The following is a 20,508-nucleotide window of genomic DNA, read 5'->3' on the forward strand; positions in this document are numbered from 1 at the left end:
TGGTGATTAAAACAACCAACAGAATTTTACTCTCTGTATTAGAATTGTGAAACGGCCTATTCAGATAACCTAAACTCCCTCCTCCATAATATCTCTCTCTCATACACACACACACACACACACACACACACACACACACACACACACACACTGACTGCATCAGTAAGGTTCCAAATTCTTACACCCTACGATTCATGTTGACAACAAGGGGCAAGAATTATAATTGATGGTTGTGAGGTGTACCCAGGAGATAAAGACCTTAATTTATTTCTGTCCCACGATCCACCCTCTGCAGTTGCTATTCAAGCCTCTATTTCACAGTTTAAACCTCTAGCCTTCTGTTCTGGGTCTTACCACCTCACTCTGCTGTGACTCTGCCTAGTTTTACCCATTATCTCCTGGCACACACTAACTCCGCCCTTGCTCATGACTGCTGAATCTTTATTTCTCTTCAGGACTAGAAATACTCAAGCCTAGGAGGATCCAATATCTATCCAAATCTTCACCAATCTCCTTAGTTCACTAACTCCAGTCCTTCTTAGACAAACTACATGCATCACCAACACACAGCCAGCAATACTTCCTGCTCCAATTCAATCATTATCCAGAGACCTCTCAGAGCCATTAATGGAACTCTTTTCCTCTGCCCATTGGGGAATTTCCTCAAAACATCCATATTGGCTATTGCTAAGATTCCCAAGAACCTGAAACTAGATGGGTTACTAGCCTAGGAAAAAAATGTAGTAATGTTATTTTGCTTAAGGAACATAGAATTAAATGACTCCGAGTGACATACTGCTATACACATCAACCTGTGCCTTATTAACCCACATCAGAGAAAATCCTTCTCACCGTAGATGGAAGTTAACACAACTGGACAATATGCAAAAAGTGAGACACTTTGGAGCATTCAACTCTAAATGGCACATGGAGTCCTAAATGGGACCCTTATTGCCCCTGAAGGTTTAGAGATTTTACAAAGGAGGACATGGAAAGACTATAAGAGCCAGAGAAAATGGACAGCTCCAAGAAAACAGTGTCTTCCAGATGTCCACGTGAACTCACAGAGAGGGTGGCAGCGTACACAAGGTCTGCACAGGTGCAAGCAAGATGGGATCCCAACACTAAGAGGGGGAAGTGGACATGTGGTACCAAAAAACTATCTGCCATTAATACCCACTGGCGATAGGATGGTGTCTTTAAGAGACTCTCAAACTTGCCTCTCAAGTTTCACAAGCTAGACCTCCATTGCCTGCATTTTTCTGATGTCTCTTCCAAGCTCTCAGAATACTTAATACTCTTTGAGCTTACACCACATTCAATGGCTTTTCTAATCTATAGATCCAAGGTACTTCCATAACCCTCCCAGAACCACAGGGGCAGATAGGTCCCCATCAGCAATACCTGACAATCTGGATCCAATTTCTACCTTAGGGTTTCTATTTCTGTGATAGAACACCATAACCAAAACAACTTGGGGAGAAATGGGTTTATTTTAGATTGTGGTTCCATCTCATAGTCCCTCAGAGTGAAGTTGGAGCAAGAATTCAAACGGTAGGAACTTGGAGGCGGGGACTGATGCAGAAGCCTTGGAGAAGTGCTGTTTACTGACTTGCTCATGGTGGCTTGCTCAGACTGTTTTCTTATAACCCCCAAGAACTACCTACCCAGGGGTCGCACCGTTCACAGTGGGCAGGGTTCTCTCCTGTCAGTCACTAATCAAGTGCCGGATAGACTTGGGTACAGACCAGTCTTGAGGAAGTATTTTCTCGACTAAGAGTCCCTCCTTCCAGATATTCTAGGTTTGTTGTACGTTCACACAAAACCCAGCCAGAATGGTTGTGAAGATCTCTCCTTGCATCTCCTAATACAGAACTCCATATCTTAAAATATATAACATGATTTAAGCCAAATGAAACATGCTCTAATCACAAAGCAAATAAACTAGAAACTGATAATGGAAAAAACCTGACAAAACCCCACTATTTGGGAACTAAGCAGTACATTTCTAAAATGAAAATGTACTGTTGAATATACTTGGCTCACCACCTTTATCTTAAGGATTGAAGTCAAGAGTGGAATAGCTAGGTAGCTTGGTAGATTTGTGTCTATCCTTTTATGGAACTACTAATCTGATCGCCACGGTGGCTACACCAGATTGCATTCCTACCAGCAGTGAATAAGCATTCCTCTTATTTCACATCTTTTCCAGCTTTTGTTGTCCTTTTATTTATTTATGATAGCTACGCTGACAGAAATGAGATGAAACCTCCAAGTCGTCTTAATTTACATTTTCCTTATGGATGATGATGCAAAACATTTTTAAATTGTTTGTTAGCTATTTGTACTTTCTCTTTTTAAAATTCTCTGTTTAGATCTTTTATTAGTCAGAGTTCTCTAGAGGACTATAACTCACAGAATGAATAGACAAACAAACAGATGATTGACAGATAAATGATAGACAGACAGACAGACAGACAGACAGGACCTGTCCAAACTTCTTAAGCAGGATAGTTAGGCAACTTGATGGAGTCCCAGGATGGAACCTAGGAGAGTACATCTCTCACCTGCCCACAGGGGCATCTGAGTAGGAAGGGGTGGTTTGGCCTTCTTGGGAAGGTTCTGAGCAGTTGGAGCCAAGGAAAGGAGTTCTCTTGTCTGGGCAGCTATGTAGGATGGATGCCTAGAGAGGATGAGTTAAGAATGAAGTGGAGTCAAGTATCTTACCATGGGCTGTCTCATGAAATGTATGCCAACTGGAAAGCCTACAGTATGGTCAGGATAGAGTACCAGTGAAGACAGTAAAGGATTAGGGTAACCCAGGGAGGAAAAAAATAAAGGCTTTAGCCAGTGGCAACGTTTAACACTGGCCCCTGGTCAGTGGTTTTTTTTCCTTAACAGCACACAGGGTTAAGAGAATAAATTGTTTTAAAATCAAAGAAGCTTTAAAAATTAAAAGTCAGTACAATATGTTAGAAAACAGCCACCAATGCGTCTGCATTCCAAACAAAATGTGCCAATAACATGCTCGATGTGGATGGTCTATGCACCAATCCAAAGACAAACTAGCTAGTGGGATGAGTGGCACATCCCTGGAACTGAAGCAGTATGAAGTGTGTGTGGTGGGTGTGGGGTTGTGGGGAGAGGATCATGAGCCACATTGGGGTGCAGAGAAACCCATGATACAGAGGTTGTCAGAATGAATTACAAAAGAAGACTCAACTATGTTTTATCTATAAGAAGCCCCTGTTTGTGCAAGCCTGACTGCTCATAGGTAAAGATGAGGAAAGCTATAGCACACCAATTCTAGTAAAAAGAAGACTATAGTAGTTATATCAGTTTTATTTAAAACAGACTTCAGAACAAGGGGAACGATTAGGAACACAACAGGATAGTAACTCATCGTTTTACAAAGTAAGTTCTCTTTAAGAAAACGTGAAAATCCTAGATGTGTATACCCAACAGCCGAGCGTCAAAACATACAAGATGAACTAGTATAACATTGAATCATAGGCCCAAGAAAGAAAAATGACCAATCTCCTATCTCAGATGGGTAATTCAACATTCATCTATCTATTCCTCTAAATTAGTCAGAAAAGCAGAAAAGGAAATACGACTGCTCTGAACACTAACAACATATATAGCCCTAACAGTAATTAATAGGACAATGCAGACTCCTGCAAGCCCACATGAAACATGGACCATTCATGAGGACTGAACCCATTCCATACCACATAGTAGAAAGCATAAGTATATTTTAGTTTTACAGTGCAGTTAATCTAGATACCCCAGATCAAAAGGACAAGTGTGAGAAATACAGATTTTAAAAATTAAATATCATATTTAGAATACTAACTGATCAAAGAGTATAAGCATCAAGAAAAAAAATAAAGTGAAGTAAACGAAAAGGAAAATACAACATTAAGGCTTATTGTCTGTAGCAAATGCAGCTTGAAGGGAGATGTATACAGCATCAAATGCATATGCATTTAAAGAATAAATATAAAATACTGAAAATATGGGTTTACCCAAAACATTAGAGAAAAAAGAACAATTAAAGCCTGAAACAAGTAGAAAACAGTTATGGAAAAAATGAGTTAAATTAAAAACAGGAAAACAATAAAGATAAACAATGTGAAGGTTAATGTCAATTGTCACCGTGTCGAGATTCTAGAATCACCATGGAAGTGGACCCTGGACATGACAGTGGGGATCATCTAGATTAGTACATTGAGACTGGACTACCCACCTTATAGTGGGCAGCACCATTCCCTGGGCTTAGAAAGGAGAAAGCGCAGTGAGCACATGTATTCATGTCTCTCTTCTTGCTGATTCTGGACACTATGAGACCATCTGCTTAGGCTTCTGCTACCTTGAAATTCCTTCCCCAATGAACTGTACCCTAGACCTGTAAGCCAGGATAAACCCCCACTCCCTCAAGTTACTTTTATCAGCATGTTTTATCACCACAGGAACTGTACTGACTTCACAGATTGTAAAATAATACAGTAATTGCTGCTTAACTCTATACTCACGTGTTTGAATGTTTAGATAAATTGACCAATTCTATAAAAGAGTCAGCTACTAAAATGTATACAAGACAAAAAATTTGATAGACCTGATCCCATAGTCAAATCACCAGAGACAGATTGTTTCATTAGTTAATTCTACAAAATATTTAGTGAAGAAATGTTGCTTTTATATAATATATTCCAGAAAATAGAAGTGCAGAGAACTCCCTTCTTTATTCTATGATGTCAGCACTTCCCAAATTCAAAAACGAGGTAAAGGCGTTGTATAAACTGGAAGGAAGGCAGCCTTTTTAGCTCCCATGTGTAGAGGTGAAAGAAGTCACGATGCTGCCAGCAAGTCGAGTGCAACAACGCATAGAAGCAGGCACAACATGATCAAATAATATTTACCTGTGTAGCTACTGAAACTTCTAGAAATCTATGTAATTCATCACAGCAATAAACTAAATTAAAAGTCATGTGTCCCTATAATTAAAGGTCTAAAAAATTGCTGAAATTTAACAGTCATTTGTGATAAATGAAAAACACCTTCCAGAAAACTAGGGACTTCTCGGCTTAATAAGGAATGTTATAAACTCTACAGACAACATCATAGTTAGTGAAAGAAACTGCATGTTTCATTCTATTATTAGTAGCCAGGCAAGAATATTCTACCTCATTACAGCCATATATCCTATATCATATCAGAAATTCTGCTTAATTCAATATAACAAGAAAAAAAAAGAGAAATGAAACAGATATTGCTTTCATTAGAAGATGGATATCCTATATGTTTGGTGGATTCTCAAAACAACCCCAAAATTTGTAAGAAAGTATGTCAAGGCCACAAGATATAAATATATATCATTATATATTCCAACATTGAGAAACTGAAACTTGAAAACATCATTTAGAAACAGGCGTGGTGACCTGTACCCATAATCCCAGCAATCAGGAAACAGAAGCTGTCAGTGTAAGAGACCACCTTGAGCTGCATGGGGAACTTTATCCTTAAAGAGAGGCAATGACTGAGAATGAAGTTCAGTAGTGGAGTACTTGTCTAGCATGTGTGACATCCTTGATTTGATCTTCAGCATGGGAAAAAAATCAAATTATAGTAATACCAAAAAATAATAATCACAAAAATGTCACAAAATATGAGTAAGAAATTTTTGTAGAAATTTACAAAACATGTCTGAAAAAGTTAAAATAGATCTACAAATTGAAGATGTGTTTCAAATAAATGCATTGGAGGACTCAAAGTCAAAATGTTGAGTCTTATAAATTTAATGTTCAGTACCACAAGGATATAAATAAACTTCAAGAAAGCTATTTTGTAGATGTGTATGAACCAATCCTAAAGTTTTCTGAGAAGGTAGCGTACCCTGCAGTGGATAATACAACACATCAGAAGAACAGATAAAAGGAGAAATGCTACTCACCCATAGATCTTACTATTAATCTATAGATATCAAGGCAAAAAGGTATAATTGTCAATATCTTAATGACATACAACAGAGAACACAAGATTAGACCTTCCTTGCATTTCCCACAAAATAATTAAAAATTAATCACAAACTAAACATAAAACTACAAAAGTCTAGTGGAAAAATAGAAATCTATATGACTTTTATCTGTGTTACCTACATACAAATAACAAATCATGACATTTTAAAGAAAAACATCTTAAGTTGATTTATTTAGAAGTAAAGAATTAAAGTAAAACATGGGTTCTACATGCAAAAATAAGAAATTGGAAAAGTGAGCCTCACACTAGCAGATCAAAATTCAACCACAAGGGAATGACCCAATTCAAAACTGTAAAAAATAAGCATGTCATTAAAAGATAAGTGAAGGGAAGACATATAAACAAAAATATACCCAACAGTATATTTGATCAAGAAATTGAAAAGCAAAACACCACTCATATACCTTTTAGATGTTTCCATGTGCTTGCATGCCTCAGTAGTCTTTTACATTGTTGAGTCTTGTCTTCATTAATCTTGATTGGATAGAGAAGTACCTATGAATTTAGAAAAGCATATTTATTGGTGTCTCTGTGAGAGTATTTTCAGAGAGGATTAACCAAAGGAGGAGAGAGGAGAGAGGAGAGATGGATAGAAGGATAGATAGATAGATAGATAGATAGATAGATAGATAGATAGATAGATATGTGTGTTTATGTATGTGTTCAAACACTGACAACATCATTGATGCCTGTGTTTTTTCCTTGCTTAAGTAGTCTGTATGCTTACTTAAAGAAGAAAGCACACTGTCATTGAGGTAAAAATACATTCCCTCTCAATTGGGATCACTTTTTCCACTTCTCTTGATTGAATGCTTCTTCTATACTTAAAATTTGGTTGTTTACTACTAAGCAGCAGGTGTATGTGTCAGACAATTAAAAGTCATCAGAGCATCCACCACTACAAAGCTCCCAAGATAGGATAACTAGGTCATGAAACTCAGTACATGAGACCCTTTCCTGAGCAGGACAAAACATAAGGTTTTACTTGATATTTCCACCAATGAATACTCCTCTCTCTCTCTGTCTCTCTGTCTCTCTGTCTCTGTCTCTGTCTCTCTCTTTCCTTCTCTCTTTCCTTCTCTCTTTCCTTCTCTCTCCTCTCTCTCCTTCTCTCTCCTTCTCTCTCCCTCCCCCCCCTCTCTCTCTCTTTTTCTTGTGTGTGTGTGTGTGTGTGTGTGTATGTATGTGTGTGTGTGTATGTGTGTGTACAAAATAAACATAAACATATTAGGGTCTGACTCCATTGAAAAATCAGGTCCTTTTTAACCCATCCTAGTCAGGGAACTGGAACAGGGCCACTGGAATGGAGGATGCCTTATGTGGTTGATATAATGTGATATGATAAGTGATATGAAAGTAGAGAGAGTGCGTACTGGGAGTGGGAGTTTAGGTAGAATGGGGTGATGGAAAAGTGTTATTAAAAAGGAAGGTTCTTTGGAAAACCCATACAAAAGCCAACTGCTTTACAATTATATAGTTACTTTTCTATTGCTGCCAAAAGACCATAACCAAGGAAAACCCAGACTCATTCTCTGGGAATGGCATAGGCTTTTGAAACCTAAAAGCCCATTCCCAATGACACACCTCCAAAAGGGCCACACCTCCTAATCCTTCCCAAACAGTTCCACCAACTAGGGACCATTACTCATTCAAACTACCACAATAAGCAAGCTAGATGTTTATGTAGCACCAACAAACTAGGAGTCAGAAGGAGGAATCCTTAACGGCTAGACAATGTGATTCCTAAAGCCCAGTGGCTATTTAAAAAAAAAATCCAAGCACCAGATTGGTTAGAGAAGCCTTTGCGACATCAAAAACAGCTCCCATCAGATCAAGTCGCTAAGCCCCTACTGGCCAAAAGACCTTTAGGAAACTCAAATGGCAACCGAGCTTAAGAATCATCTGTGGGAGACACCGCCGGAACCTGAAGGAAACAGACCGGATAAACAGTTCTCTGCACCCAAATCCCGTGGGAGGGAGAGCTAAACCTTCAGAGAGGCAGACAAGCCTGGGAAACCAGAAGAGACTGCTCTCTGCACACACATCTCGGACGCCAGAGGAAAAAGCCAAAGACCATCTGGAACCCTGGTGCACTGAAGCTCCTGGAAGGGGCAGCACAGGTCTTCCTGGTTGCTGCCGCTGCAGAGAGCCCGTGGGCAGCACCCCACGAGCGAACTTGAGCCTTGGGACCACAGGTAAGACCAAATTTTCTGCTGCAAGAAAGCTGCCTGGTGAACTCAAGACACAGGCCCACAGGAACAGCTGAAGACCTGTAGAGAGGAAAAACTACACGCCCGAAAGCAGAACACTCTGTCCCCATAACTGACTGAAAGAGAGGAAAACGGGTCTACAGCACTCCTGACACACAAGCTTATAGGACAGTCTAGCCACTGTCAGAAATAGCAGAACAAAGTAACACTAGAGATAATCTGATGGCGAGAGGCAAGCGCAGGAACCCAAGCAACAGAAACCAAGACTACATGGCACCATCGGTGCCCAATTCTCCCATCAAAACAAACATGGAATATCCAAACACACCAGAAAAGCAAGATCTAGTTTCAAAATCATTTTTGATCATGATGCTGGAGGACTTCAAGAAAGACGTGAAGAACTCCCTTAGAGAACACGTAGAAGCCTACAGAGAGGAATTGCAAAAATGCCTGAAAGAATTCCAGGAAAACATAAATAAACAAGTAGAAGCCCATAGAGAGGAGACATAAAAATCCCTGAAAGAATTCCAGGAAAACATAAATAAACAAGTAGAAGCCCATAGAGAGGAGACACAAAAATCCCTGAAAGACTTCCAGGAAAACACAATCAAACAGTTGAAGGAATTAAAAATGGAAATAGAAGCAATCAAGAAAGAACACATGGAAACAACCCTGGATATAGAAAACCAAAAGAAGAGACAAGGAGCTGTAGATACAAGCTTCACCAACAGAATACAAGAGATGGAAGAGAGAATCTCAGGAGCAGAAGATTCCATAGAAATCATTGACTCAACTGTCAAAGATAATGTAAAGCAGAAAAAGCTACTGGTCCAAAACATAAAGGAAATCCAGGACTCAATGAGAAGATCAAACCTAAGGATAATAGGTATAGAAGAGAGTGAAGACTCCCAGCTCAAAGGACCAGTAAATATCTTCAACAAAATCATAGAAGAAAACTTCCCTAACCTAAAAAAAGAGATACCCATAGACATACAAGAAGCCTACAGAACTCCAAATAGATTGGACCAGAAAAGAAACACCTCCCGTCACATAATTGTCAAAACACCAAACGCACAAAATAAAGAAAGAATATTAAAAGCAGTAAGGGAAAAAGGTCAAGTAACATATAAAGGAAGACCTATCAGAATCACACCAGACTTCTCGCCAGAAACTATGAAGGCCAGAAGATCCTGGACTGATGTCATACAGACCCTAAGAGAACACAAATGCCAGCCCAGGTTACTGTAGCCAGCAAAACTCTCAATTAACATTGATGGAGAAACCAAGATATTTCATGACAAAACCAAATTTACACAACATCTTTCTACAAATCCAGCACTACAAAGGATAATAAATGGTAAAGCCCAACATAAGGAGGCAAGCTATACCCTAGAAGAAGCAAGAAACTAATCGTCTTGGCAACAAAACAAAGAGAATGAAAGCACACAAACATAACCTCACATCCAAATATGAATATAACGGGAAGCAATAATCACTATTCCTTAATATCTCTCAATATCAATGGCCTCAACTCCCCAATAAAAAGACATAGATTAACAAACTGGATACGCAACGAGGACCCTGCATTCTGCTGCCTACAGGAAACACACCTCAGAGACAAAGACAGACACTACCTCAGAGTGAAAGGCTGGAAAACAACTTTCCAAGCAAATGGTCAGAAGAATCAAGCTGGAGTAGCCATTCTAATATCAAATAAAATCAATTTTCAACTAAAAGTCATCAAAAAAGATAAGGAAGGACACTTCATATTCATCAAAGGAAAAATCCACCAAGATGAACTCTCAATCCTAAATATCTATGCCCCAAATACAAGGGCACCTACATACATAAAAGAAACCTTACTAAAGCTCAAAACACACATTGCACCTCACATAATAATAGTGGGAGATTTCAACACCCCACTCTCATCAATGGACAGATCATGGAAACAGAAATTAAACAGTGATGTCGACAGACTAAGAGAAGTCATGAGTCAAATGGACTTACCGGATATTTATAGAACATTCTATCCTAAAGCAAAAGGATATACCTTCTTCTCAGCTCCTCATGGTACTTTCTCCAAAATTGACCATATAATTGGTCAAAAATCGGGCCTCAACAGGTACAGAAAGATAGAAATAATCCCATGCGTGCTATCGGACCACCACGGCCTTAAACTGGTCTTCAATAACAATAAGGGAAGAATGCCCACATATACGTGGAAATTGAACAATGCTCTACTCAATGATAACCTGGTCAAGGAAGAAATAAAGAAAGAAATTAAAAACTTTTTAGAATTTAATGAAAATGAAGGTACAACATACCCAAACTTATGGGACACAATGAAAGCTGTGCTAAGAGGAAAACTCATAGCGCTGAGTGCCTGCAGAAAGAAACAGGAAAGAGCATATGTCAGCAGCTTGACAGCACACCTAAAAGCTCTAGAACAAAAAGAAGCAAATACACCCAGGAGGAGTAGAAGGCAGGAAATAATCAAACTCAGAGCTGAAATCAACCAAACAGAAACAAAAAGGACCATAGAAAGAATCAACAGAACCAAAAGTTGGTTCTTTGAGAAAATCAACAAGATAGATAAACCCTTAGCCAGACTAACGAGAGGACACAGAGAGTGCGTCCAAATTAACAAAATCAGAAATGAAAAGGGAGACATAACTACAGATTCAGAGGAAATTCAAAAAATCATCAGATCTTACTATAAAAACCTATATTCAACAAAATTTGAAAATCTTCAGGAAATGGACAATTTCCTAGACAGATACCAGGTATCGAAGTTAAATCAGGAACAGATAAACCAGTTAAACAACCCCATAACTCCTAAGGAAATAGAAGCAGTCATTAAAGGTCTTCCAACCAAAAAGAGCCCAGGTCCAGACGGGTTTAGTGCAGAATTCTATCAAACCTTCATAGAAGACCTCATACCAATATTATCCAAACTATTCCACAAAATTGAAACAGATGGAGCACTACCGAATTCCTTCTACGAAGCCACAATTACTCTTATACCTAAACCACACAAAGACACAACAAAGAAAGAGAACTTCAGACCAATTTCCCTTATGAATATCGACGCAAAAATACTCAATAAAATTCTGGCAAACCGAATCCAAGAGCACATCAAAACAATCATCCACCATGATCAAGTAGGCTTCATCCCAGGCATGCAGGGATGGTTTAATATACGGAAAACCATCAACGTGATCCATCATATAAACAAACTGAAAGAACAGAACCACATGACCATTTCATTAGATGCTGAGAAAGCATTTGACAAAATTAAACACCCCTTCATGATAAAAGTCCTGGAAAGAATAGGAATTCAAGGCCCATACCTAAACATAGTAAAAGCCATATACAGCAAACCAGTTGCTAACATTAAACTAAATGGAGAGAAACTTGAATCAATCCCACTAAAATCAGGGACTAGACAAGGCTGCCCACTCTCTCCCTACTTATTCAATATAGTTCTTGAAGTTCTAGCCAGAGCAATCAGACAAGAAAAGGAGATCAAGGGGATACAGATCGGAAAAGAAGAGGTCAAAATATCACTATTTGCAGATGACATGATAGTATATTTAAGTGATCCCAAAAGTTCCACCAGAGAACTACTAAAGCTGATAAACAACTTCAGCAAAGTGGCTGGGTATAAAATTAACTCAAATAAATCAGTTGCCTTCCTCTATACAAAAGAGAAACAAGCCGAGAAAGAAATTAGGGAAACGACACCCTTCATAATAGACCCAAATAATATAAAGTACCTCGGTGTGACTTTAACCAAGCAAGTAAAAGATCTGTACAATAAGAACTTCAAGACACTGAGGAAAGAAATTGAAGAAGACCTCAGAAGATGGAAAGATCTCCCATGCTCATGGATTGGCAGGATTAATATAGTAAAAATGGCCATTTTACCAAAAGCAATCTACAGATTCAATGCAATCCCCATCAAAATACCAATCCAATTCTTCAAAGAGTTAGACAGAACAATTTGCAAATTCATCTGGAATAACAAAAAACCCAGGATAGCTAAAGCTATCCTCAACAATAAAAGGACTTCAGGGGGAATCACTATCCCTGAACTCAAGCAGTATTACAGAGCAATAGTGATAAAAACTGCATGGTATTGGTACAGAGACAGACAGATAGACCAATGGAATAGAATTGAAGACCCAGAAATGAACCCACACACCTATGGTCACTTGATTTTTGACAAAGGAGCCAAAACCATCCAATGGAAAAAAGATAGCATTTTCAGCAAATGGTGCTGGTTCAACTGGAGGGCAACATGTAGAAGAATGCAGATCGATCCATCCTTATCACCCTGTACAAAGCTTAAGTCCAAGTGGATCAAGGACATCCACATCAAACCAGACACACTCAAACTAATAGAAGAAAAACTAGGGAAGCATCTGGAACACATGGGCACTGGAAAAAATTTCCTGAACAAAACACCAATGGCTTATGCTCTAAGATCAAGAATCGACAAATGGGATCTCATAAAACTGCAAAGCTTCTGTAAGGCAAAGGACACTGTGGTTAGGACAAAACGGCAACCAACAGATTGGGAAAAGATCTTTACCAATCCTACAACAGATAGAGGCCTTATATCCAAAATATACAAAGAACTCAAGAAGTTAGACCGCAGGGAAACAAATAACCCTATTAAAAAATGGGGTTCAGAGCTAAACAAAGAATTCACAGCTGAGGAATGCCGAATGGCTGAGAAACACCTAAAGAAATGTTCAACATCTTTAGTCATAAGGGAAATGCAAATCAAAACAACCCTGAGATTTCACCTCACACCAGTGAGAATGGCTAAGATCAAAAACCCAGGTGACAGCAGATGCTGGCGAGGATGTGGAGAAAGAGGAACACTCCTCCATTGTTGGTGGGATTGCAGACTGGTAAAACCATTCTGGAAATCAGTCTGGAGGTTCCTCAGAAAATTGGACATTGAACTGCCTGAGGATCCAGCTATACCTCTCTTGGGCATATACCCAAAAGATGCCTCAACATATAAAAGAGACACGTGCTCCACTATGTTCATCGCAGCCTTATTTATAATAGCCAGAAACTGGAAAGAACCCAGATGCCCTTCAACAGAGGAATGGATACAGAAAATGTGGTACATCTACACAATGGAATATTACTCAGCTATCAAAAACAACGAGTTTATGAAATTCGTAGGCAAATGGTTGGAACTGGAAGATATCATCCTGAGTGAGCTAACCCAATCACAGAAAGACATGCATGGTATGCACTCGTTGATAAGTGGCTGTTAGCCCCAAATCTTGAATTACTCTAGATCCCTAGAACAAACGAAACTCAAGACGGATGATCAAAATGTGAATGCTTCACTCCTTCTTTAAATGAGGAAAAAGAATACCCTTGGCAGGGAAGGGAGAGGCAAAAATTAAAACAGAGACTGAATGAACACCCATTCAGAGCCTGCCCCACATGTGGCCCATACATATACAGCCACCCAATTAGACAAGATGGATGAAGCAAAGAAGTGCAGACCTACAGGAGCCGGTTGTAGATCGCTCCTGAGAGACACAGCCAGAATACAGCAAATACAGAGGCGAATGCCAGCAGCAAACCACTGAAGTGAGAACAGGACCCCCGTTGAAGGAATCAGAGAAAGAACTGGAAGAGCTTGAAGGGGCTCGAGACCCCAAAAGTACAACAATGTCAAGCAACCAGAGCTTCCAGGGACTAAGCCACTACCTAAAGACTATACATGGACTGACCCTGGACTCTGACCTCATAGGTAGCAATGAATATCCTAGTAAGAGCACCAGTGGAGGGGGAAGCCCTGGGTCCTGCTAGGACTGAACCCCCAGTGAACTAGTCTAGGGGGGGGGGGCGGCAAGGGGGGGGGGGTGGGGAGGGGAACACCCATAAGGAAGGGGAGGGGGGAGGGGGATGTTTGCCCGGAAACCGGGAAAGGGAATAACACTCGAAATGTATATAAGAAATACTCAAGTTAATAAAAAAAAAAAAAAGAATCATCTGTGACTGGAGCAGTGAGGGAGCGAAGAAAGGACAGACACTCAGACACACATACAGAAAAGCCTGTGCCAGGTGGGCTGTTTCACTCCGAGAGAGTAGTGTCAAATACTTAACAATGTGGAACCGTGGTGTTTTCACTATGTAGAGTACAGGAGGAGGAGTTAGCTCGTCTCTAGTGGAGGTCTCTGTGAGCAAGAAATCTCAGGTTGTACTCATCCTGAGGAAGAACCTGAAATTGCTAGTTTTTGTACATACTGCCAACATTCTCATTTAGATCAGAGGAAGACTACTACCCCCCTGGGCTTAGCTTCACTCTGAGGTCTAGAGGAAGGCTCTGCCAATTCCCATGAGTCTGAGACACTGGGGCTGTGCCCATGTCAAACAACACATATTCACCTAGAACTTCATTCACTCTGAGCTCCTTTGCTTCCCAGACATAACTAATTGAACAATAGTTAAAGATGACTTCAAATCCTTAAGGCCAAACTTCAACCATCTGAGGTAAAACTGATGTCTGATTCTTTGTTTATAAAAATGTTTTCTTAAATATTGGTCTGCTTAGAAATATTTGCCAAAAAGCTGGCTCACAGAGTAAGGATGTTATGCTTTTTCCTTCCACTGAACCCATAGGGGCTTGGTGAATAGACCTTATACAAATGATGTTTGTGTGACATTTTCCTTTGGGGTAAAGCCTTCACTTTCAGATAGTCCCTATATTAATTATTAACATATTAATCCATATTAGAAGAGATTCTACAAAAAGGATTGCTCCTACTTGGGGCACTCCTGACTACAAATATTTTAATCTAGTTGTAAAATTCCGCTTATTACACCATGATCCAACTCTCCATACAATCTTTAATCCCTTGATTGGTGATTCAATAAACCAATTACAATAACTCTCAAAATTGACTAAATCATTGGGTTTCTTTAGCCAAAGATACCTCCATTAGCTCCTCTAAATCGGAGATTTGCACTTTTTGTGCAGCGGCCATTATTTTCTCATAAAATAATTTCTGACGTTTTATACAAAATTAAACAAAAGTATGTAAGCCGGTTTTTACTCAAGAGACACCTTCTATTATGAGAGACTTTTAAACGTAATAGACCATTCAGAAATGGTCACAGTGTTTTTCCATGCTAATGTCCCAAGAAAAGAAAACCCGAAAGACTAAAAAACTAAAACTAGCTGATTTCATCCACTGGGGAAACCACCATCACACAAAGGAGTCCCCTCAACTTGGAGGAAAGGAGTCTACCAGGCACTTCTAATCATGTCCTGTTCTATAACACTTCAGGAGATAAAACAGACTCCCGTTTCTTTTTCTGAATCAGATTTACTGCAGTAACTCCATGGGCTTCGGGAAAGCAGATGACCTGTGTCTTCAACCACAGTGACGATTAGCTGCCCCAGGTTACTAAACGCAAACTTTGCTAGCACTGTTTCTAAGTCTCCTGTTTTATACTTCTAAAATACCTCTGTAGTTGATACTTAAAAATTGTCCAAGAGATTTGGAGTCATCTTTGGCATCACCTTAATGATAAAATAATGCCAATCTTGGCTTGAGTGAAGCTATTGCTACTAATTGGCTTCTATTATATCTGTTTGCCTACCCAAACCTCCAACTTTACTTATACTCAAAGATTTCATGTGTAAAAATTCCTCTAGATGTGGGAGGCACAGCATGTAACCCACATGACTAAACAGTATTCATTTTTTAGAGAGGTCTTTGGGCTAGTTCATATGCCTTCTCCACCTGTTCCTTTCTTGACTATTTTAATTTTAGGTATAATATTCCTGTTATGCATTACATATAAATGATATATTAGATATAGACGGCAAAATAAAGTAAAACCAGATCCTGATCATGGAGGCACATAAATTCAATATGATCCAGGGATCTGTTCCTTAATGGCTCTGTCAATTGTTTCTCTCCCCTGAAGACTTCCTTTCTGCCTATTCAGCAGCATCTAGGAATGAGCTTCCCTTTGCTCTGTGGGCCATAAGACAACATTTGGCCTCTTCAAGAGTAAAATGTAACGCTTGGTTAGTTTGTTCATTACTTTTTCTCTTGCTGTGGTAAAACACCATGACCTAAAGCAACTTTGAGGAAGAAAGAGTCTTCTTTAGCATATGACTCCTGAGGGGTAGAATCCATGACTGTGGGGAAGGCATGGCAAAGGGCTAGGCTAGACATGGCAGCAGAGGCAGGAAACTGGCTGGTCACATTTTCATCCACATGCCAAAGGGAGAAAGGGGAGGAGAGAGGGATGAAGGAAGGGAGAGAAGGGGGATGGAAATTAGAATGAAGAAGAAAACAGAAGAGGGAGCAGGTTATGGCTATAAATTCTCAAAGTGTGCTATTGGTGCCACACTTCCTCAGTAAGGCACCCCATATCTCCCAAACGTTCCCTAACATATCCCCAAGCAGCACCACACACTAGTGGCCAAGTGTTCAAATTCACGAAACATTACAGGGCATTTCTCATTCAAGCTAGCAGAGCAATGAGAGGACAACTTTGAAGTGAAGTTCCAAGAATTAATAGCACATGTATGTTGAGGATTCTATAAGGCTGATATCTGATCTTTGGTTGTGGAGAGCTAACACATTGCAGGTTGGGACCTAAATTTATCTTGAACTATTAGCACCTTAAATAGCCAGGTATTCTGTATAATTGACCTAAACTTTATGTGGCCATTGAGCAGGTCCTTTTATGTTGACAAGTCTGGGTAAATCCAGAACAATAAAAAAAAATATCCTCCAAAGAGAAGCCCGAGTTGGAGCCCTGGACAGTACAGACCTGGGCACTGCCAGTGCCCTTTTCTACTGGGTATCTCTCCTCTCCTTGATTCTCCCTCCTTTCAATAAGTATGCAGTTTTGTCTTCAGAACCCAACAACTCCAAATGGTCCTCCTTGAACAGTGCCTCCAGGAATGACAAAACAGGCAAAGGGAGTCTATTGGTTTGACCAGTAGCATGAGAAATTGTCTGAGCATTTACTAATGGAGATCCAGGAGCTATAACAGCCTTAGGAACAGAATAGGAAATGGGATTTTTGCCTTATTCAGCTTTAGTCTCCTACTCAGCACAAAGCAGTACAAAGACTGATCTTGATAAATTATGGAGAAAAGTGTCTCAGGGAAGTCGAGAAAGGTATACATAAAACACAGTTTAGCAATCTGGAACTTTAGTTAGGCATTCCTCTCCAAACGATGCATTTGCAACCTGTTAGCAACCTTGGACATCCACTTGCATAGAATTGTACCTGCACCTCACTCTAAACAGTGGAATAGGTTTTTCCTTCCTATAAAGACCATTAGACGGCAACAGTTTCTATTCGGTCATAGTCCAGCTATACGGGAGGTATAAAAATGGAGTCCTAATTCATCTTGAGCTAGTCTTGTGTGTATATTCAATAAGGAAAGATGTGCTTTGAGTGAACTTTTAGGAAGAATACACCATTTAACCATCCTATGACTATGCATAGTTGGGTGTGCATATGATTAAAATAAAACACATTATAGGAAAGGACGTGCATAGTGACAAATGGCTTACATAATCTGTTCTGTCAATCAAAACAGAGAACCACTGACGCTACATCCTTTTCCAACTAAATGTCTCCTTTTCTGGAAGACCATAGAATGAACCCTCCAAATAAGGGCCTTTGAGTGTGCTCACTGGTGTGGCCCGCTGTTGGCTATGTATATTTCTGATCTGTACTATGGCCTTGTTTCGTTGTTAGCTTGCAATACCTATGCACTGTTATTTCAATTTCTTGAACAAGGGGCCAAGAATGTGGGAACGCCCAGCTCTGAACCTAATAGGTAGAAACTACACCAAAAGGGTTAAATGAGAGGGCAGAAAGCAGGGGCAGCCACTTGGTATCAGGCTGGGGAAAAAGTCTTAAACAGTGGCGGAGGAAACATCTTAAACAATCATGTAAAAACGTTACTAATGGGAAAAGAAACGGGAAGGTCAGAGGGGCGTGGAAACAGCGAAAGTTTAGGGTGTTTAGGAAAAGAGAGCCAGCCTAGAGGAAAACACCAAAGGTGACTGCAGACCATTAGAAACAGGATGAGCCGGGCGGAGGTGAAGGTGGGTTTCCTTAAGTCCAGGGATGACCTCGAAAGACTACACCCTAAGGGGGCAAGCATGGGAGCGCGTGCGCGAGGACACAGCGGGTCCTAGCGCGTCCTCGCAGAGCTCTGCGCGACCGGGGCCAACGGTGGCCACGAGCACGCGCGTTCCCTTGCCCGCACCACCTCAGCGGGGGCGGGGCACGGCGGAGGTGGTGACGTCAAGGCAGGGCGCGCGCCTCGGGGCCGCGGACGGAGCCGGGAGGCGGGCGCTGCGCGCGACCGCGGGCGGAGCGGAGGGGCGCGGGGGGCGGAGCGCGGCGCAGCCAGGAAGGCGGGGGAGGAGAGGCCCGGGCGCCGCGCGGCAGCTGGGGAGGGGGCCGCGGCTGGGCGCGAGCGGAACAGCTGATCTGGTTTTCCCGAAGCCAGGGAAGATGGAAGTCGGCTAGCGGCGACTGCGGCGCTGCGGGCGGACCGGCGGGCGGCGCGGCAGGTGAGCGGCGCTGGCCACGGTGCTGCCGGCGGGCGGCGGGCCGGGCGCAGCGGGCAGGTGCGATGGGGCGCGCGACGCGGGGTCGCCCTGCGCTTGGCCGGGAGGCGAGTGGGCGCGGGCAGGGGCCGCAGGGCGCTGGGGGCGCAGGGCTCACTGTGCGTCTGCATTGCGGGAATCGTTCGGGATCTCGTGGGCGCCACGGCCACCGGCTCCGGCTTCAGCCCGGCGACGGTAGGGCGCGGCGCTCCCGCTGGCTCCAGTGGCTGCCTCCTAGCCCTTTTCGCGGTTCCGCACTGGAACGTGATGGCAAGCGCGTCGGGACTGGGCCCTCGGTCCGTGGGGGCGCGTTGGGGGTCCGAAGGGTAGGGTCAGCTCAGAGAGGCGCCTGAGGCGGCTTGCACAGGGGCTATGGCTGCGTGGGTCACCGTGGCCCCCCGCGTACTACTCTGGGTCTGACTGGCCAAGCGAGAAACGGTTGATGCAATTTGGCTCTGAACCTAGAGGCCTTCTCTAATATCTCCTCACTGGAGGGGGAAAATTGTATCTGCTGTGCTTTAAGTGCTCCTTTAAATTTGGGAGATGTCAGTGATGTCATCATTAACTAAAACTTTCCTTCATTGGACGTAACCGCTCAAGTGTACCCTCCTCCCGACCGGTACAGCTACTGCAGCTCTCTGAGAATCTTAGCCATTGAATTGGTTTCTCTGCGCTCAAAACTCGAAAACCTCATATAAGTGCAGTTTTTATTCTGTTGGCTTGAAGATTGGAACATTTGAAAGTGGCTGAAAGAAAACGTGTCCCTAAAGGTCTGGAAATTAACTGATCCAGAGCACACAGATCCATCACGTATGACAGTATATGTTTGTACCTCTGTTAATGAAAATGACCTATATGAAAAACACTTCTCTTAAAAAATGATCTATTTAATGTCGTGTCCAGGCAAAGGTAGACAATGAGGTCTAAGTCTTTGCAGACCTTGATTGCTTCTGCAGGGCTCCTCCATCACCAACATCCCCTTCTAGGGTGTGCCTGGGAGAGGTGCTGGTTTCTCTAGGGCTCTTTTAGCCCTTGTGTGTCCCACCAGACCCCAAGACCTATCCAAAGTGTTCAAGGAATGTGAGAGCTTGAGATGTACACAGCACACCAAGTTCTGGAAGAAAATTACCCAACAATGCCAGCAGCATGCATTCATTTGATTATATGAGTATGCCATTAGTATCTGCTCTTATGGGAACAGCCGAAAGCCAGTTCCCAAGACAGTCTGAACATCTACTTAGGCCTGTTGTATCAAAAGGAGATCTAATAAGAGACCAAAGTATTGATGTTTTTGTATTTAATAATTAATTGCACCTCCTAATTGGTTAAAATAAGGATGCCTTAGATTATTAGTGTGATCATATTGGGTTTGCAAGGAACTTAGTGCCATATGCCACAGGAAGGTTTGAATCTGGAACCCTGGGAATAGTGGGTACTGTGGACTCTTAGTGTTCAGGGTGATAGTGAATGCAGATCATTACTTCATGGGGTCTGGCTACGTACTAATCTCAACTAAGCCTAGATTCTAGGTAGCAGGTGTACCTTTGGGAAGGAAATTCTGAGCCACTCCCTACCCCCAGCATTGCTGGAGGAGGACAGGGGACAGCTACCAGTGAGAGAGCAGT

At 41.6% G+C, this 20,508-nt stretch overlaps 1 protein-coding gene and 1 long non-coding RNA gene across 4 annotated transcripts in view; one reads left to right on the top strand and one right to left on the bottom strand.

The window, feature by feature from the left end:
* The window catches only part of LOC102548323 (uncharacterized), a 31,057-nt gene extending 12,501 nt beyond the window's left edge, over positions 1 to 18,556 (bottom strand). For all 3 annotated transcript variants that reach the window (XR_015646842.1, XR_015646841.1, XR_015646843.1), the window contains exons 1-2: positions 18,340 to 18,556; positions 6,444 to 6,534 (exon numbers count right to left, since the gene is read on the bottom strand). This is a non-coding gene — a long non-coding RNA (uncharacterized LOC102548323). The remainder of the gene's footprint in view (positions 1 to 6,443; positions 6,535 to 18,339) is intronic.
* Positions 18,557 to 18,766: 210 nt separating this feature from the next.
* The window catches only part of Otud7a (OTU deubiquitinase 7A), a 336,492-nt gene continuing 334,750 nt past the window's right edge, over positions 18,767 to 20,508 (top strand). Inside the window, 1 exon segment of the mRNA NM_001447212.1 lies at positions 18,767 to 18,847. The gene's annotated coding sequence lies outside the window, so the exon portion shown is untranslated.

Source organism: Rattus norvegicus, chromosome 1, assembly GCF_021556685.1.
Source record: "Rattus norvegicus strain SHRSP/BbbUtx chromosome 1, alternate assembly SHRSP_T2T, whole genome shotgun sequence".
NCBI classification, from domain to species: domain Eukaryota; kingdom Metazoa; phylum Chordata; class Mammalia; order Rodentia; family Muridae; genus Rattus; species Rattus norvegicus.